We start from the raw sequence: 18,358 nt of genomic DNA on the forward strand, positions 1-18,358 counted from the left end.
CGGCGGCCTGGTCTTGGCGGGCCGCGCCCTGTATGGCGGCGGCCTGGTCTTGGCGGGCCGAGCCTGGCGTGGCGGCGGCCTGGATCTGCGTCGCTGTTGCGGCCAGTTCTTGGCGGGCCGGACTGGGCATTGCAGCCGCGGTCTGAATTGGCGTCGCATCCTCGATGGGGTCCGTGCAGGTGGAGCTGGGCATCGCTGCAGTGATCGGGGCTTGACGGGCTGCACCTGGCGGGGCTGCGGCCTGGTTCAGCATCTCACTTGCGGCTCGGACGAGCGTCGCTGCTGCGGTGGGGTCTTGGCGGACTGGGCTCAGCAGGGTGGCAGCCTGGGTCAGCGTCACACCTGCGGCACGGATGAGTATTGCCGTGGCAGTCGGACCTTTGCGGGCCAGGCGGGGTGTCGCTGCGGCGGCCTGGATTTGGCGGGCCGCACCTAGCGTGGCTGCGGCCTCGCTCAGCGTCGCCGCGCCAGGCGCCTCTTCTGGGACCGCGGTCGTAGCAGCAGGGGTCGGAGCACTTGCGCTGGCCGGGGCAACTCTGGACTCACCCATCGGTGGCACCATCGGGATCTGAGTCGTCGCCGCTCGATCTGGCAGGCGTCGCGCGGCTCCCTCCTCGTAGGTCCGAACCGCCGCAGCCATCTCCAGAAGCTCCATGCGTTCCTCTCTGAGCTGTCGCATAATCCTGGCCTCCAGCTGATCGCAGAAGATAGCAAGCTCCCGGCACCACCAGGCAGCAGAGCCTGGTTCTGGGTATCCACGTCCGGACTCCATTTCTTCTCTCTGCAGCAGCAGGCTTGTGGCTCTCTTTCCTTCCCGCCGTCTCTGGACGCTTCCGCTTTCTTCACAAGCGAGGTCAGAACTCTGCAGGGGATCTCTGGGTAGCCACACCTCTTCGTGGGCGGTAACTTCTCCCAGCGCGGGCTGCTGTTGTTTTTCAGCGCGCTTTTCATGGTGGCAATATGGCGGCGCTTCCAATTTTTCAAGCGGACCGCCCAGGCACATGGTCACCTGTCTGAACAGGTCTAGTCCTTATCCTGTTCGTGACGCCAGATGTGAAGCCCCACAGGTGTTGTGTCGGTGCCTTACCTTCAGGGACTCCACTCGGCTGGATCTGTCACAGGTAGGAGATCTTCTTCTTGTCGTGACGCCACTCTCAGTATTGCGGTCAGTGGGGACCGCCACTGCAGTTTGAGGGACGCCTGGGGCTGATGGTGAGTGCAGTTAGTTGGAATAGCCTCCTGAGAGTGAGGCAAGCCCCAGGGCCCTGTGTAGGTGCGTAGTACCACAAGGCGCAGAATGACTCAACACAGGCAGGATGTCTTTCAGGGTTTTTACTCACAATTGATGGCAGGGTGAGTGACCCGGGCGTAGCTGGGATGAACCAGGCGGGAATCAGGTGTCCTTCAGGCTGACTTGTGAGGGTGACTACTAACTCGCCTTCCTTAGCCCTTGGTGGTTTGGGGTAACCCCGACTTTGAGTCCCTATGGGGGTCACCCAGGGAAGATGCTGCAGCCTCTCTCCCCTTCGTTTGCCGTGTGCTTGTGGCCTGGGCCAGGCCACTCCAGCTGCTTGCCTCCTGTGACCTATGGGCCCTAACTGTGGCTACGTGGCTGCGGCTTTTTGTGGTGTTGTGGCGTGGGCTTTGAGAGCCCCACACCGGCAGGTTTAGCAAAAGAAAGCTGGATCTATCTCCGCTTCGGGATCTGCCGCCCGTTTGGGCCTGGTACTCTCTAGCAGTCTCCTTACTTCCCACTCCGTGCTCTCTCTTTAGCTGAAGATGGATTTCGGGTAGCCCTCCTAGTTGACCGTTCTCCCCCGTCAGTAGCCACTGCGCGGGCGCTGTCAGACTGCACAGCCCCAGGGATCTGCTCCTCACTCGAGCTCCCTGGACTCTACACTGCTCTGGCTCACTGCCCCTCCTCTCCTGTTCTTGCCTACGCCACCTAGCAACCAGATTCTCTTACCACACCCCTTGAGAGGAGATGGAGGCTTTTGGCCCCCTCCACTATTCCAGTGAAGGTGAAGGCTTTTCCCCCTCCTGGGATCCCCAGGGGTCCTCTCATGGGTACATGTGTGAGACCTGATCACTATGCGCCTGTGTTCCACACCCCGGTCAGCCTTCTGGATTACCTGTATTGTACTGTCCCCAGCATGGGTGCAGTACTCAGTGGTGCCTGACCAGGTCAGGGGCGCCACAATACATGTTATCCTATGTGATTTGAGGAGTGCTGTTTCTATGCTGCGGATTTTGCACCTACGGAAAATGCTGCGGTATTTCTGCTGCCACAAAGAACTGCATGTCAATTATTCCTGCGGATTGTCCTGCGGATTTCCTGTCTTTCTACTATGGAGATACAGGGGGGGAAATCCACAGTACAAACACACGAATTCCGCACATTTTCCATAGGTTTTCCACACCAATTCCGCATGAAATCCGCATAAATGGATAGCTGCAGATTCCGGGGAGCTGCTGGGTGACCCTGCAGAAATACCTGCAGAAAAATTCGCAGGTATTTTCTCCCATGGGCATAGGACCTTAGGGTATGTGCACATGCTGCGTTCTTGATTTGACAAAAAAATGCACCATCAGGCAGGCTTTTGACAAACACTGCATTTGACAAAAAACGCAATGAAAACTCATGAGTTTTCGATGCATTTTCAATGCATTTTTGGTAATGCGTTTTTTAAAGGAGAAATAAAATATGATAGGATAATTGATAGATAGCTAGATAGAAAAAATAGATAGAAAAAAGAATAGATAGAAAGAGCATATAGAATAGATAGAAAGCACATATAGAATAGATAAAACGAAAGAACAGGTAGAATAGATAGAAAGCACATATAGAATAGATAATAAGAAAGAACAGGTGCTATAGGTAGAAAGAAATACCAGAATAGCTCGATAGATAGAGGGATATTTAGCTTGGCCAGCTGATTTTTTTTAGTTTTTTGGGTAAAAAATTATGTGGGGTCCCCCCCATTTTTCATATCCAGCACAGGAACAGCAACAGCTGCGGGATGCAACCCTCAGCTGTCTGCTGTACCTTGGCTGGTTATGAAAAATCGAGGGCATCCCACTCTTTTTATTTTAATTATTTGAATTATTTAAAGAAAAAAATAACGACTTGGGGTTCCCCCCATTTTTCTAAAATCAGCCAAGGTGCAGCAGACAACTGGGGGCTGATATTATTAGGGTGAAAGCCCATCATTATTTGGCACTTTCCAGCCTAACAATAGCAGCCCACAGCCGCTCCAGAAGTGGCGCATACATAAGATGGTCTATTTCTGGCACTGGACCCGGCTCATCCCATTGCACTTGTGCGGTGGCAATCGGGGTAATAAAAGGTTAATGGAAGCCCACAGCAGCCACTAAGTCCTAGATTAGTCATGCCAGTCGTCTATGAGACCCCACCCCAATCACTAATCTGTAAGTGAAAGTAAATAGACACATACACCCCAAAAATCCTTTATTTGGAATAAATTACAAAAAACACCCTCTTTCACCACTTTATTAACCCCTAAACATCCCGGCAGATCTGAAGTAATCTACATGAGGTCCCACGATGATTCAGCTGTGCTACATCCCTGTCCTATCACAGCGAGCACCATAGCATGACTGCCCGCTGACAGCAGACAGAGACAGAGACGCGTGATGAGAATGAACTTGGGTGAACCTCTGACATCAGTGCTGCGACACAGGCAGTAGTGCGGGGCTCACAGCTGTGACATCAGAGGTTCACCTGAGTTCATTGTCATCGCGCGTCTCTGCCTGATTTGTGGTCACAGGTGAAGGACGCCAGCTGTGACTGGAAATCACCTGAGTGACTGCACCACTCATAGCGCGGCTCACTTCAGTTGCTGCGTGGAGCTCACAGTGGGCAGTCTTCTTCTATAGAGCTAGCTGTGAGTGTCAGATGTAGCAGTGCTGGAAACATCATGGGACCTCGTGTGGATTACGTCAGACCTGGAGATGTGTTAGAGGGTTTATAAAGTGGTGAAAGAGGGTGGCCTTTTGTCTATTATTTCAAATAAAGAATTTTTTGGTGTTCCTGCTTATTTACCTTCACTCACAGATTAGTGAAGAGGGGTGTTTTATAGATGCTTAGGTATCTAAACATCACCCATCTTGGTACCTCTTCCCTGCTGTACCATAACTCATAACATCTGCATTCACAGAATACTCTGTCTTCATCTTCATTAGACTGCCTGATGTCAAAACCTGTAGTTTTGCCTGGCTATGTGGTTTCTTCGAGCACCTCCTTCTTTTTGGGGTACCATTAATCATGGCCTGTCTACACTCCTCACCTGCCAGTCTTTCTGTCTTGGTGTGATGGGGTACAAATGGCATAGTTGACAATTGTATGGTATCCGCCTCCTGAAAGTCTGTTTTTACTGGTCAGACTCTAGAATAGTGCAACCCAGGACGACTCACTTCATTATCCTGTGCACATACATTGCCCTGCCAGTATTATCACTGATGAGGTTTATCCATGATTGTATACATAGGCTTATGCCTAGTAGGTCAGAATTACCAGGATAAGGCATCATTTCATCATACCTAAAGGTCCAGTCACACTAAACAACTTACCAGCGATCCCAACAACGATAGGGATCGCTGGTAAGTTGCTAGGAAGTTGCTGGTGAGATGTCACACTGCGACGCTCCAGCGATCCCACCAGCAACCTGACCTGGCAGGGATCGCTGGAGCGTGGCTACACAAGTTGCTGGTGAGCTCACCAGCAACCAGTGTCCAGCCCCCAGCGCCGCGTGGAAGATGCTGCGCTTGGTAACTAAGGTAAATATCGGGTAACCAACCCGATATTTACCTTGGTTACCAGCTCACGCAGCTACACGTGCAGAGAGCAGGGAGCAGCGCACACTGAGCGCTGGCTCCCTGCTCTCCTAGTACAGCACACATCGGGTTAATTACCCTATATGTGCTGCAGCTAAATGTGCACAGAGCAGGGAGCAGCGCACAATGCTTAGCGCTGGCTCCTTGCTCTCCTAGTTACAGCACACATCAGGTTAATTAACCCGATCTGTCCTGCAGCTACATGTGCACAGAGCAGGAGCCGACACTGACAGTGAGAGCGGGGGAGGCTGGTAACAAAGGTAAATATCGGGTAACCAAGGGCAGGGCTTCTTGGTTACCCGATGTTTACATTGGTTACCAGCCTCCGCAGAAGCCGGCTCCTGCTGCCTGCACATTTAGTTGTTGCTCTGTCGCTGTCACACACAGCGATCTGTGCTTCACAGCGGGACAGCAACAACTAAAAAATGGCCCAGGACATTCAGCAACAACCAACGACCTCACAGCAGGGGCCAGGTTGTTGCTGGATGTCACACACAGCAACATCGCTAGCAACGTCACAAAAGTTGTTCGTTAGCAGCGATGTTGCTAGCGATGTTGCTTAGTGTGACGGGGCCTTAAGTTGACTGCAGGATAGAAACACCGTCTAACTAAACAATTTCAATCCATCCCTTTTTAACTTTACCAATTGCTATGGTCGAAGTGGAAAATACCTTATAAAATTAGGGAAGCGATCCCTAACCAACCTTACATTTTTTTCCCAATTCAGACAACACGACACATAAACAAGTTTATTACAAAAATACCTTTAGTTCAAGGAAATAGAGAGAGACTTAAGCAGAAATAGTATATATTCTCCTAATTCATAAAGTACATGCAGATCACTGACCCATGTGCAGCTAGATTACCTCCCAGCCATAAATGCATGATCCCCACATGAACAAAATAAACATACTTGCAGCGCACTGCAAATCTCATTACCTGAGTACGTCCATATATAGGCAGACCTACATGTCGCGGGCGGGGGCGCCAGTACCGGCCAGTGGGGAGCTACTCGAGATGCTCGGATCCAGGATCGTGGCTGTGGCTCGAGGGGCAGCCGGGGGCTCTTGCAGCATCCCGTGGCCCACAAAAATATCAAGGGGTTATTTACAAGGGAAGAGTTTGTCAGTGACGCCACCCGTGGGTTGCGTTGATGGTTGGTAACACCACTGCTTCCTTTGTATGGGACGCGCAGGGCTGATGGAGCGGGGCAGCAGGACGGTATCCCCTCCACGGGTAGGGGTGGTGTTGTCCCGGGGCCCAGGTGTAGGTGGGGTGCAGTGCTGTGGCGCCGCCTGCAGGCTGGACCGGATGACACCGGTGTACTCACTGTTGTTGAATAAACCATACAAAGTCCAAGTAGTAAACCAAGTGCCAGATACCGGTAGCATCCGGAGGGGTGTGCTCGGGTCCCGCACACCGGTTGACAGAACAGGGACCCTTCCTCCTGCACTTTTGTGTTTTTGTCTTGTGTGTTGACTAGTCCGCATGAAACGGGAAAAGTCTATTCCCAGTGTCTTTACTGTGGGAGCTGTTGTCCATGAGATCTGACCTTTGGGATTTTTGCAGGCACTTGCAGATGCCCTATCCCCTGCATTGGGCTTCCGTCTCACTGGTGGGACAAGACGTGGAATCTTGTCCCTGCTAGCTAATTGACAAGGGGCTTGAAGCTGTCCTCGCCCTAGGGTCCAGGCACTCCGACTATGCTCGGCCTTCAGACCGGTTTCCCACTGTTGGCACCGGCGGGCTACAACCCTTCCCCCATCCACCTACGGTCTCCCGCAACCAGATCTCCGTCGTCTGTGGCCCTGCTCTGCCGTCTGTCAGCTCAGGTAGTCTGGTAGTCCGGGAGCTACAACCCTTGACTACCACTTCACTCCTCTCACTTCCTCTGTCTGACTCAGACTGTCTCCATCACTCTACTGACGTGTTTCCTCCCCTGACACCTCAGGACCCCTAGGTGGGCGTCATCATCTACCTGGCCCCATCCACTGGTGTGTCCCTATTGTCCAGGGGGGTGACTAGGCTTTGTGGCTGGTGTTTGTACCTTTGTGTGGGGTTGTGTTGATATTCCAAGGAGGATGGAGTCCTGCACCTGGAAGATTTGTGCAGTCTCTGTGACAACCTGCTTTTGCCAGGGCGTCACACTCACTTAGAAAATGCACCTTTATAAGTAATTTCTTCCTTAAAATCATCCAAGAAAATATCACATGATCAATATATCAGGTCCAAAATATAGCAGGTCCATTGGAGATGTAAGGCTTACACCAGACGCGTTTCGAGCGTAACACTCTTAGTATTGGTGATGCAAAATATCTTTATTATGTAAAAAAGCATTTTTAGTGTGATAGTCGCCAAACCTGAAAGCAAATATATAAACCTGGTATCGCTATAATCGTACTGACCAAAGGAATAAAACCGCCTAATCACTTATACCGCATGGTGAACGGGTAAAAAATAAATAGATAAAGCCAATTCTTCAATTGCTGTTGATTTGTTCATTCTGCCTCTAAAAGAACACAGTATAGTGCGACTCACATTTATCTGGCGCTCTATACTTATCGCTTACACCAAGATTACGTGTAAATCTCTAAAAAAATGTAATTCGGACATAATTCCCAACAGAAAATTCACTGTAATGAGGCAGAGGGAGTCACTTTGACCTCACGTCTGGCCTGTGGTCCGGCAGTATCCCCATTTTAGATGTCTTTTTAGATGTGCACAAAAGTGCAGTCAGCAACAGTTTTTGTTCACGTTTGAAAAGACGGACACCGCTGAACAGAAGCCAAACAAACTCTGGAGTAACTCTGATACCTCATTAGGGAATGGATCTGTTGCGTGTTTTACCTGAATCATGTATTTTGAAGATGTAGATGGAAACCCTAATGTAAATGTAGCACCCAGGGATATGGGGTACTCGGTTCTGGGCAGTGTCTCTATTGGGAATGTCACAATGGGGCCATTACCCGGTTCTGTGCCCTGGGCCCTTTTTGTAATGGGGATATTTACAGGGGATTTGTGAATTAAGTTAAGTGACGCCACTTGCAGTGTTGCGGCTAAGTATAGGGAGCCGCCGCTACAGTGTCTCTACTGGGGCTGGTGGTATTGCAGCTAGTATGGTAGTCCCTCTGCAAGTAGGGTATTGCCCTAGTGGGTGAATGGTGCAGTGGGCGTCTGGACAAGGAGTCCAGACAGGTATTCAGTGCAACTGGTTTCACTGTTCCTTAAGGTGTTAGCTGGTTGCCTGAGGCCGGCTGGTTTCACCTCCAGGTCTCCTTCGTCCCAGTGCTAGTCTGGTTCTCTGGTACCTTCTTCCCCTGCACCTGTCTCTGGTAAATGGATCCCATGGTATGGAACACTGGGGGTCCCCGGTTTGTGGTTTGTCCATCTCTGTCTGCATGACGGTAGCATGAACCCTGTGGGGATGGAGTCTCTGGTCCTGTCCCTGGCTCTTTCTTTGCTACTGAGTCTTCAGATTCTTTAGAGTCAGCAAGGTCCTTGATGGTCCCCTTTGCTGTGCAGGTGTTAACAGGTCGGCTTGAAGCTCTTTCCTGTCCTAGGGCCCTGTACCCCGTTGGTGTGTAGTTCCGGGAGAACTCCACCGTACTCTACCGGCAACCACCTCTCCTGGGTACCAGGTCACCATCAACCCGAGTCAGGGTGTCACTTCACTTCCACCTTCACACCTCTACTGTCAACACTCAACTAACTACTCTCCACAGTCTGCTCCTCTAACCTGGTCAACTAGTGGACTGGAAGTGGCTCCACCTCTAGGCGGCCATCCATGGTCCCACCCTAGCTAAGTACCATTGTATGGGGGATTGTTGGGGAAAACTGGGATTACCTGGGTTTTTGATGGTACCGGCACTGGGGTTCTGGGTACCTAAGGGGGTAGGCCCTGCATCCGTGTGGGGATGTAGAACCTTGTAGCACCCTGATGGTCTCAGGGGTGCTACATAAATGCTCAGCACAGCACAAAATAAATGTGAACGCATTAAAAATGTTTGCAATTTTTAATTCTGCAACATTCACTGCGTTTGACACCATGGGTGTTTTTCAGAGACTAAATAGTCACTACACCCATAGATGAATTAATAGAGGAGTGTAATTTCCAAAATGTGGTCACTTGAGGTGGTTTCTGCTGTTCTTGCACTTAGGGACTCTGTAAATGGAATTAGCAAAGTATTCTAGGAATATTTGTGCTCCAAAAATCAAACAGTACTGTACAGTAACATGTGGGGTATTTCCATGTTCAGGAGAAATTGTGTAAAACATTATGGGGCTCTTTTTTACCTATTCCCATTGTGAAAATTGGAAATCTGGGGTTGAAACAACGTCTTAGTGGTAAAAATGTAATTATTTTTCTACACTGCACAATAGTATAACATTTTGTGACACACCTGTGGTGTCAATATGCTTACTTTAACCCTAGATGAATTCATTGAAGGAAGCAGTTAGTAAAAAGGGGTCACTTGTGGGGGGTTTCTGCTTTTCTGGCACCTCAGGGCTCTGCCAATGTGACATGGCACCCGCAAATTATGCCCACTAAATCTGATCTCAAATATGGCGCTCCTCCTTCCCTTCTTCACTTTGCACTGTACCTTAAAAGGTGCTTTTGACCATATATGGGGTATCAGCATACTCCAGAGAACTTGCACAATAAATTGTATGGTGCATTTGTTCTTGATAACCTTGTGAAAAATCCTTTCTGGTTGAAGCAACAGTTGTTGTGGTAAAAATGTATTTTTTTATTTTCACGGCTCAACGTTATAAAATTCTGTGAAGCCCCGGGGGTTCAAAGTGCTTACCAAACATCTAGATGAATTCCTTGAGGGGTCTAGTTTCCAAAATGGGGTTACTTGTGGGGAGCTAAACTTTTTGGGCACATTAGAGGCTCTCCAAACGCGACATGGTGTCCGCTAATGATTCCATATAATTTTTAATTCAAATGGCGCTCCTTCTTTTCTGAGCCCTGCTGAACGCCCAAACAGTTCATTTCCACCACGTATGAGGTACTGTATCTGCGCACTCAGGAGAAATCGCACAATAAATTGTAGGGTGCATTTCTTCGTGATACCCTTGAGAAAAAACAAGTAAATATTTTGTTGTAAAAAAAAAAATATATATTTTCACGGCTGAACATTATAAACGTTTGTGAAGCCCCCAGAGGTTCAAGGTGCTCACCAATCATAAAAAAGGTGTTGTATGCTCACCGTGTTACTGCAGTAGTGGAACTCCCAGGGTGGTTAGCGAAGAACTGGATAACCGTCCTGTGGTTTACTCTTTCCAGTCCGGATTGATTTTTTTGGACCTTAGTTTGATGGGAGATGAGTCAACACAAAGGTTCAATTATCGCACTTATAGAAAACCTATAAATGGAAACACTGTACTTAGGGCAAACAGTCACCACACGAGGCATACTATAAGATTAATACCCCTATGAGAGTTTATTCGTATTAACTGCAATTGTTCCAGTGAGGATTCTTTCCATGAAGAAATGTTGCATGCAATAAAAAAAACTTACTCAAAAAAAGGGTAAAAAAATCAGAGACGCTTATTCCACGGTTTTAAATAGGATTCAGTCCAATAGTGATCCCTTATCCCGTGTTTATAATAAAAACAATAGGGGAAAAAAGGGAAAAAAAAAAATGAACCACCTGTGTTTTAGTACTCCCTTTAGTAAAAAAATATTGTGGAAAGACACATACCAGTTTTATATCAAGATCCCATTTATATATATAATTGCCTTATTCTGTCTGTCTGTCTGTTTGTCTTGCTCCAAAATTCTGTCATTACCGCGACAAGCGTCTCATTGGCCTCTCATCTTGGCTCCGCCCCCCGCACGGATTGGCCGCTCGCCCAGGCTCCGCCCCCCACACGGATTGGCCTCTTGCCCCGGCCCCCTGCACGCATTGGCAACTCAGCCACGCCCCGCCCCCTCATGTATCGCACGCTCACTCTGGCCCCGCCCCCCGAATGCATTCCCCGAATCGACACTGCTGCTGTACCCCCGGGAGCCCACACCAGCGTACGCCGGCAACCCAGCCGACACATACCCTTGCATTGCTGGGGTTGCTGGCGTACGCTGGTGTGGGCTCCCATGCGTGCGGGGGGCGGGGTACGCTGGTAACCATGGTACACATCGGGTAATATTGTGTAGTATGGTTACCAGCGTACACCGGCTCCCGGTACACATGTGCAGAAGAGAGAAGACAGAAGAAAGAAGACCCCCAATCATACTCACCAGAAGCCGACCGGGAGCAGGTGAGCGCATCAAGGTCCTGCAGCGGCGGAACACACACATACACACATAAGAACAGAGACACACACACATCAGATCACACTCACTCTCACACACACCTCACACACACATCAGATCGCATCCACACACTCACAACATCCAGTGATATCGCTTGCTTCTCGGCGGCAATACTGTGTGTGCAGTGACCTTCCAGGACCTGCCAGAGGATCACATGGTCGGAAGCATGTGGTATCTCTGGATGTTGTGAGTGTGAGCGCGTATGTGCGATATCGTCAGTGTGTGCGCGTGTATGCGATCGGGTGTGTGCGTGTATGCGATCGGATGTGTGAGTGTATGCGATCGGATGTGTGCGTGTATGTGATCGGATGTGTGCGTGTATGCGATCGGATGTGTGCGTGTATGCGATCGGATGTGTGCGTGTATGTGATCGGATGTGTGCGTGTCAGCAGAAGGCAGAGGAGCACTGCGTGCAACACAGCTGCTGGGACCGCCCACCGGAGGGCACAGGCAGAAGTGGGGTGTGAGTGTATGCGATCAGATGTGTGCATGTATACTGTATGATGTGTGACTGTGGAGCATGATGGGGAGTGCGCAGCATGGAGGATGGAGCACGATGGGGAGTGCGCAGCATGGGGGATGGAGCACGATGGGGAGTGCGCAGCATGGGGGATGGAGCACGATGGGGAGTGCGCAGCATGGGGGATGGAGCACGATGGGGAGTGTGCAGCATGGGGGATGCAGCACAATGGGGAGTGCGCAGCATGGGGGATGGAGCATGATGGGGAGTGTGCAGCATGGGGGATGGAGCATGATGGGGAGTGCGCAACATGGGGATGGAGCACGATGGGGGGTGCGCAGCATGGGGGATGGAGCATGATGGGGAGTGCGCAGCATGGGGGATGGAGCACGATGGGGAGTGCGCAGCATGGGGGATGGAGCATGATGGGGAGTGCGCAGCATGGGGGATGGAGCACGATGGGGAGTGCGCAGCATGGGGGATGGAGCATGATGGGGGGTGCGCAGCATGGGGGATGGAGCACGATGGGAGTGCGCAGCATGGGGGATGGAGCACGATGGTGGGTGCGCAGCATGGGGGATGGAGCACAATGGGGGGTGTGCAGCATGGGGGATGGAGCACGATGGGGGGTGCGCAGCATGGGGGATGGAGCACGATGGGGGGTGCGCAGCATGGGGGATGGAGCACGATGGGGGGTGCGCAGCATGGGGATGGAGCACGATGGGGGGTGCGCAGCATGGGGGATGGAGAATGATGGGGGTGCGCAGCATGGGGGATGGAGCACGATGGTGGGTGCGCAGCATGGGGGATGGAGCACGATGGGGGGTGCGCAGCATGGGGGATGGAGTACGATGGGGGGTGTGCAGCATGGGGGATGGAGCACGATGGGGGGTGCGCAGCATGGGGGATGGAGCACTATGGGGGGTGCGCAGCATGGGGGATGGAGCACGATGGGGGGTGCGCAGCATGGGGGATGGAGCACGATGGGGGGCGCGCAGCATGGGGGATGGAACACGATGGGGGTACACACCTCCCCCAAAACACACACACTGCCACACGCGCACCGCACAACACACCACACACACACTGGGAACCACAAACACCGCCCTACACAGACACCCACACTCACAGACAACGCCGCACACACACAACACTCAACACACAAACACCGCAGCATACACAAATATACGCACATACCGCGCAACACACACACATTGCACAAAACATACCTCCCCCCAAAACACACACACGCACCCCACACCCACACCCACACAAACCGCGCAACACACACAGCACCCCACAGACAACACTGCAGACACACAGCGCTCCACAAACAACACAACACACACACAGCGCTCCACACAAACAACACCGCTCTCACACACCCCCACCCAGACAACACATTTACAGCCCCTACACAAACACTTGGCAACTACACACAACATCTATATATATAACAAAAATCATACATTAACTACACAATAAATTCTAGAATACCCGATGCGTTAGAATCGGGCCACCTTCTAGTATATTATAAAATCCTAAAAGATGGAGTGTCATGTGTGGCAAGAAAAGGGAAATCTTTAGGACATATGCTGTCTCCAAGCATGTAAATAAAACGTGCAAAAAATAATACTTGGTTATCCAGTGTGGGTTTTCTAAGTGCTTTGGGGCAAAATGTAATAAGTGTAAGTTTGCAAAATAAACACATATTAACGGCAACAAAAAATATGTTCCTTCATTAATTGTGATACTAAATATGTCTTATATTGTGTGGTATGCACACTTTGCAATATGTGATATACCATTCTTAAGCTAAAAAGAAGAATTTTAAAACATAGTTCCAATGTATCAAATAATATCATGTGTTCAGGAGTTACCAGACATTTTTTAGAAAGGCACCAGGGAAATTTAGATTATTTTGAGATTTTGGGAATACAGCGAGTGAATCGTCCAGTTCGTAGAGGCGACTGGGGGAAAAAACTATTGTTGAGGGAAGAATATTGGATAACTGCCTTGAATACAAAATATCCTACGGAATGAACTATAGGGATGTTACATTATTTATATATTAGTTTATTTTGGTTTATTTTATGTTCATACAAATAAATAGATAAAAAGGAGAAGGGAGAATCGAAAAGGAAAGGGAAAGGAGAGAAAAGGAAAGGAAGAGAAAGGAAAGGGAAGAAGGAAAAAGAAAAAAAAAAGATAATTTTTTGGGGGGATATATTAAAGATTGGAATTTATATGTTTTTTTCTGATTTCATTAATTTGTTATGATGCCAGTTAATGTTCAATTTTGAATTTTGTAAAATGTATGTATAGCTTGTATTTATTATTTCATTATGTTCCTATAGTTGTCTTTAAAATACTCTTTCGTCTAAGGCCTGTTTCACACATCAGTGATTCTGGTACGTATGGGCTAGTTTTTATACGTACCAGAATCACGGACATACGCAGACCCATTATAATCAATGGGTCTGCTCACACATCAGTGATTTTTTCACTGACCATGTCTCCGTGCGGCAATCACAGACATGCGTGTAAGCCACACGGAGACATAGTCAGTGAAATGTCGTTTTTTTTCTGGGATCACTGATGTCCCACGGACCACACTATGGTGTGATCTGTGAAACACGTACCAGAAAAAGACGGACATTGAAAATAAAGAGTATTTTCAACTCACCTTCTCCAGTGCTGCCACGGACAGCGGGAGCGGGGACAGTTGAGTTTATCTCCATGTGCAATCACATATCACGGATAACGTATCACAGATTGCCCATAGACAACCCACGTGTGCCATGAATCACGGAACACGGAGGGACATATGCGTTTTTTTAGACGTCAGTGAAAAACGTCTGTGATTTTCACTGACGTTTGAAACAGGCCAAAAAAAGAAGTTTATCCCACTGAAATAATTATCCTAATTGGAAACTAAGAGATGCTGTGGTTCACACTTGTAATGAATAGACTTTTGATATGTTTTGCTTTTCTAGAATTGGTAGTCATGTTTTTTAAATAGTTTCTATAATGGTGTAATGTTATTCAGTGAACAAGGGCTTAATGCCTGAAACACTTTTGATATACAATGTAATCTGCCGTCTATGGATTTTAAAATATTTTTCACTAATAAAACTTGAAGAATTTTATTCATCTGGAAACCTTCTTTTTCCTTCCACTGCTCACCAAACATCTAGATAAATTCCTTAAGGGGTCTAGTTTCTAAAATGGGGTCACTTGTGGGGGAGCTCAATTGTTTAGGCACCTCAACAGGTGTCCTCTAGTGCTTCCAGTTAATTTTGCTTTAAAAATGGTGCTCCTTCTCTTTTGAGCCCTGCTGTTCTCCCAAACATTTGATTTCCCCCCACATATAGGATATCAGCGTACTCAGGAAAAATTACACAATAAATTTATGGTGCATTTGCTCCTGTTACCATTGTGAAAGAAGCTACCTGATTGAAGTAACAAATTTGTGGTAATTATTTTTTTTTATTTTCACGGCTCATCTCTTCAGAATCAAAACCACCTTGTTTCACTGACATCATTTAAGCAGGTCATTTAACTCAGTTCAAGTGGTAGGACATCATTTAATTATTTAGTCAGTCGGAGTTCATGCCATTACACTGTATCACCACTGAAAACACAACTTTGTAACAACTCTACTACTACAGTCATTATTGTTTCAGCTCTTCTATATCACTATATGTATATAATATATTAGTATTCAGGTTATTGTTTCAGTTTTGCTACATCAGCCTTCAGTCTTACAGCTCTCCTTCATCAGTCATCTCTATTCAAGCTCTACTACACCAGTTGGGCATAGCCATCAAAGCCGGTTAATCTTCAACATCACCTCACCCTGTCTCTGCCAACCTGTTGCCCCACTGCCACCAGTTCATATTACTGAAGACCTGCTGGGGAAACACTGGTGAGACAAAATAAGCATTCATAGACGTGTGTATGTGTATATATAATATACAGTAGAGAAAATCATGGAGGGGATAGATCTTTAGGATGAAAGTCCCAGATTAAGACAGGTTAGCAATAAACAAAGGCAAGATGCACTAAATGTAGATCAGATACACTACCAGGACAAGCCAGTTAAACCCTTCAGGTGCCTTATTCCTCCGCTTTTTAAATTTGACATGAGTAACAAATTGTGGGGTCCATTTTATTATGCTATCAATTGAAAAAGTGGAAAAATTATTGGTAAAGTAACATTTTAGAGTATTTTTTTTATTCCTTCTAAGATTCTAACAAAATAAAATGACATTTGAAAAATGATGCAGCTGTAAAGAAGACAAATGGGAAATGTTATTTATTGATTATTTTGTACCCTATGACTAACTGGTTTAACTCTCTCACCCCCAGGCAATTTTGTTTTTCCGTTTTTTCCTCCACTTTTTCTAAGAGCCATAACTTTTTTATTTTTCTGTTCATATAGGCCATATGGGGGGTTGTTTTTTGTGGGACAAGTTGTACTTTTGAATAACACCATTAATTCTGCACCATGTAGTGCACTGGAAAACAGGAAAAAAAAAACCAAGAGCGGTAAAATTGCAAAAAAAGTGCAATTACACAATAGTTTTCTGTTTTTTTTATTTACCGTATTCACTATTTTGAAAAACTGACCTGGCAATATAATTACTCAAGTCAGTATGAGTTCATAGATACCAAACAGGTGCAGTTTTACTTTTATCTAAGGGGTGAAAAAAAATTCAGAAACGTGTAAAAAAAAAAAGCGCTTTTTTTTTAGCCATTTTCTGAGACTTGTAGCATTCTCATTTTTTATGATCTGGGGCTCAGTGATGGCTTAATTTTGTCATCTTAAGCTGGCATTTTTAATTAAACTATTTTTGGATAGATGCAATGTTTTGATCGCCTGTTATTGCATTTTAATGCAATGTTATGGTGACCCAAAAACATAATTGGGGCATTTGGTATTTGTTTTCTCGCTACGCCATGCACCGATCAGATTAATTGATTTTGATAGATCTAGTATTCATGAATGCAGCGATACAAAATATGTGTATTTTTTTAATTATTATTATTATTGTTTTATTTTCAATGGGGCAAAAGGGGGTGATTTGAACTTTTAGATTTCTTTTATTATTTTTTAAACTCTTTTTTCACTTTTTTTAAAACTGATTTTACTAGCCTTTATAGCTACTCTGATCAGTTCTGCTGATCAGGGCGATGTTTTAGCAGAAATGCTAATTTCCTCTGAGTGTCGGTATTCACAGGAAGTGAGTCATGACAGCGACAGGGGCTATCATCTGAACCCGCGTTGTCATAGCAACACATTGGTGCCCCGTGATCATTTTATGGGCTGCTGATGGCGGCAGTGAAGGGGTGAATCAGAGATGTTAGCCTCACATGTTTGATCAGCAGACATGTGCGGGGATTACCGCGAGCTCGCTGTGGGAGCCCGCTGTAACAGGACAGAGATGGCCAAGGACGTACCAGTACATCATTGATCGTGAAGGGGTTAAGGATATAAAAATTGAACATTTGAAAGCTACTACATTTTTGCCAAAATTCCAATATTTTCACAAATAAACAAATATCAGCCTAAATTTAGCACTAACACACAGGACAATGTGTTAATAAAAAACATTATCAAAATAACTGGGATACAAAGAAGCGTTCCAGAGTTATTGCCACATAAAATGACACTGGTCAGACTTAAAAAAAAATGTCTTGGTCACTAAGGTCAAAATTGGCTCCTTATAGGGTTTAGATACTACTAAACTGTTGACTGACATTTACAAGTCAAAGTCAAAATTTGATTAAGCACATGCCAAGATACAATGCAAAGACCAATGATGGATGTCTGTATTTAATGCGCCAATCACACATCTCAGTGTCATGGACTGAGCCCGGACCATGATGCACAAGCTGTCTGCAATTCTTCTGACCCGAACTTGATAGAGTCATAGATGTATATGGAACTATCAAGCTCAGGTCAGGAGACCCATGGACAGTCCGTGCATCTCAATATGTGCTCAAACCATGACACACAGATATGTAAATGCAGCTTTAATCTCATATACTCCTCTAAATTATTCAAAGTGCAATTATGATTGAAGAGTGTACTTCATAGGAATATAAAATGAGAAATTTGTGTATAGGTTTAGGGAAAAATAAATTAAAAAATGCCTAGATTTCAATCATCCACTGAGCTGTTATAACAACTGTTTCCTTCCCATTCATAGAAATATTCTGACTGTTTGCCTCTAGAATAATGATCCCTTTTTTTTGGCTTTCATGTTCATGTATTAAAATCGTAATAACACTGGCATTTCATGCTGAATATCATCTGTCTTGAGGCAGTAGACTTCTTGCTTCTTTATATTACTAGATATTACTGGTCACCAGGTTATCTCTGCATCCCAGCCTTTATTACCCCCAAAATATGTTACTTGGATTTTACATATTGAGCAAAATTTATAAGATCAGTGATATGTGGATATAAGTAACAATATTTTTCTAGAATAATTCCTGATATAGATAACACTGCACTACACATACAATTGAAGTTTGGGCACCTCTGGTCAAAATGATTGTAATTATGAACAATTAATTAAGCTGAAGATGAAATGAACCTCTACAAGGCATAAAGTTAAAGATCACACATATACTTTTTATTTTAGCCCCCCCCCAATATTTTCTTCTCTTACATTATAAAATTAACAAAAACAGGAAAGTGTGCCAATGCAAAAGTT

The 18,358-nt window shown here is 46.6% G+C and overlaps 1 long non-coding RNA gene across 1 annotated transcript in view; it reads right to left on the bottom strand.

Annotated features, from left to right (window-relative positions):
• Window positions 1–7,153: 7,153 nt before the first annotated feature.
• Window positions 7,154–18,358, bottom strand: part of LOC142295042 (uncharacterized) — a 31,356-nt gene continuing 20,151 nt past the window's right edge. Inside the window, exons 2-3 of the long non-coding RNA XR_012751348.1 lie at window positions 10,068–10,223; window positions 7,154–9,932 (exon numbers count right to left, since the gene is read on the bottom strand). This is a non-coding gene — a long non-coding RNA (uncharacterized LOC142295042). The remainder of the gene's footprint in view (window positions 9,933–10,067; window positions 10,224–18,358) is intronic.

This window comes from Anomaloglossus baeobatrachus, chromosome 3 (genome assembly GCF_048569485.1).
Source record: "Anomaloglossus baeobatrachus isolate aAnoBae1 chromosome 3, aAnoBae1.hap1, whole genome shotgun sequence".
Classification (NCBI taxonomy): Eukaryota; Metazoa; Chordata; class Amphibia; order Anura; family Aromobatidae; genus Anomaloglossus; species Anomaloglossus baeobatrachus.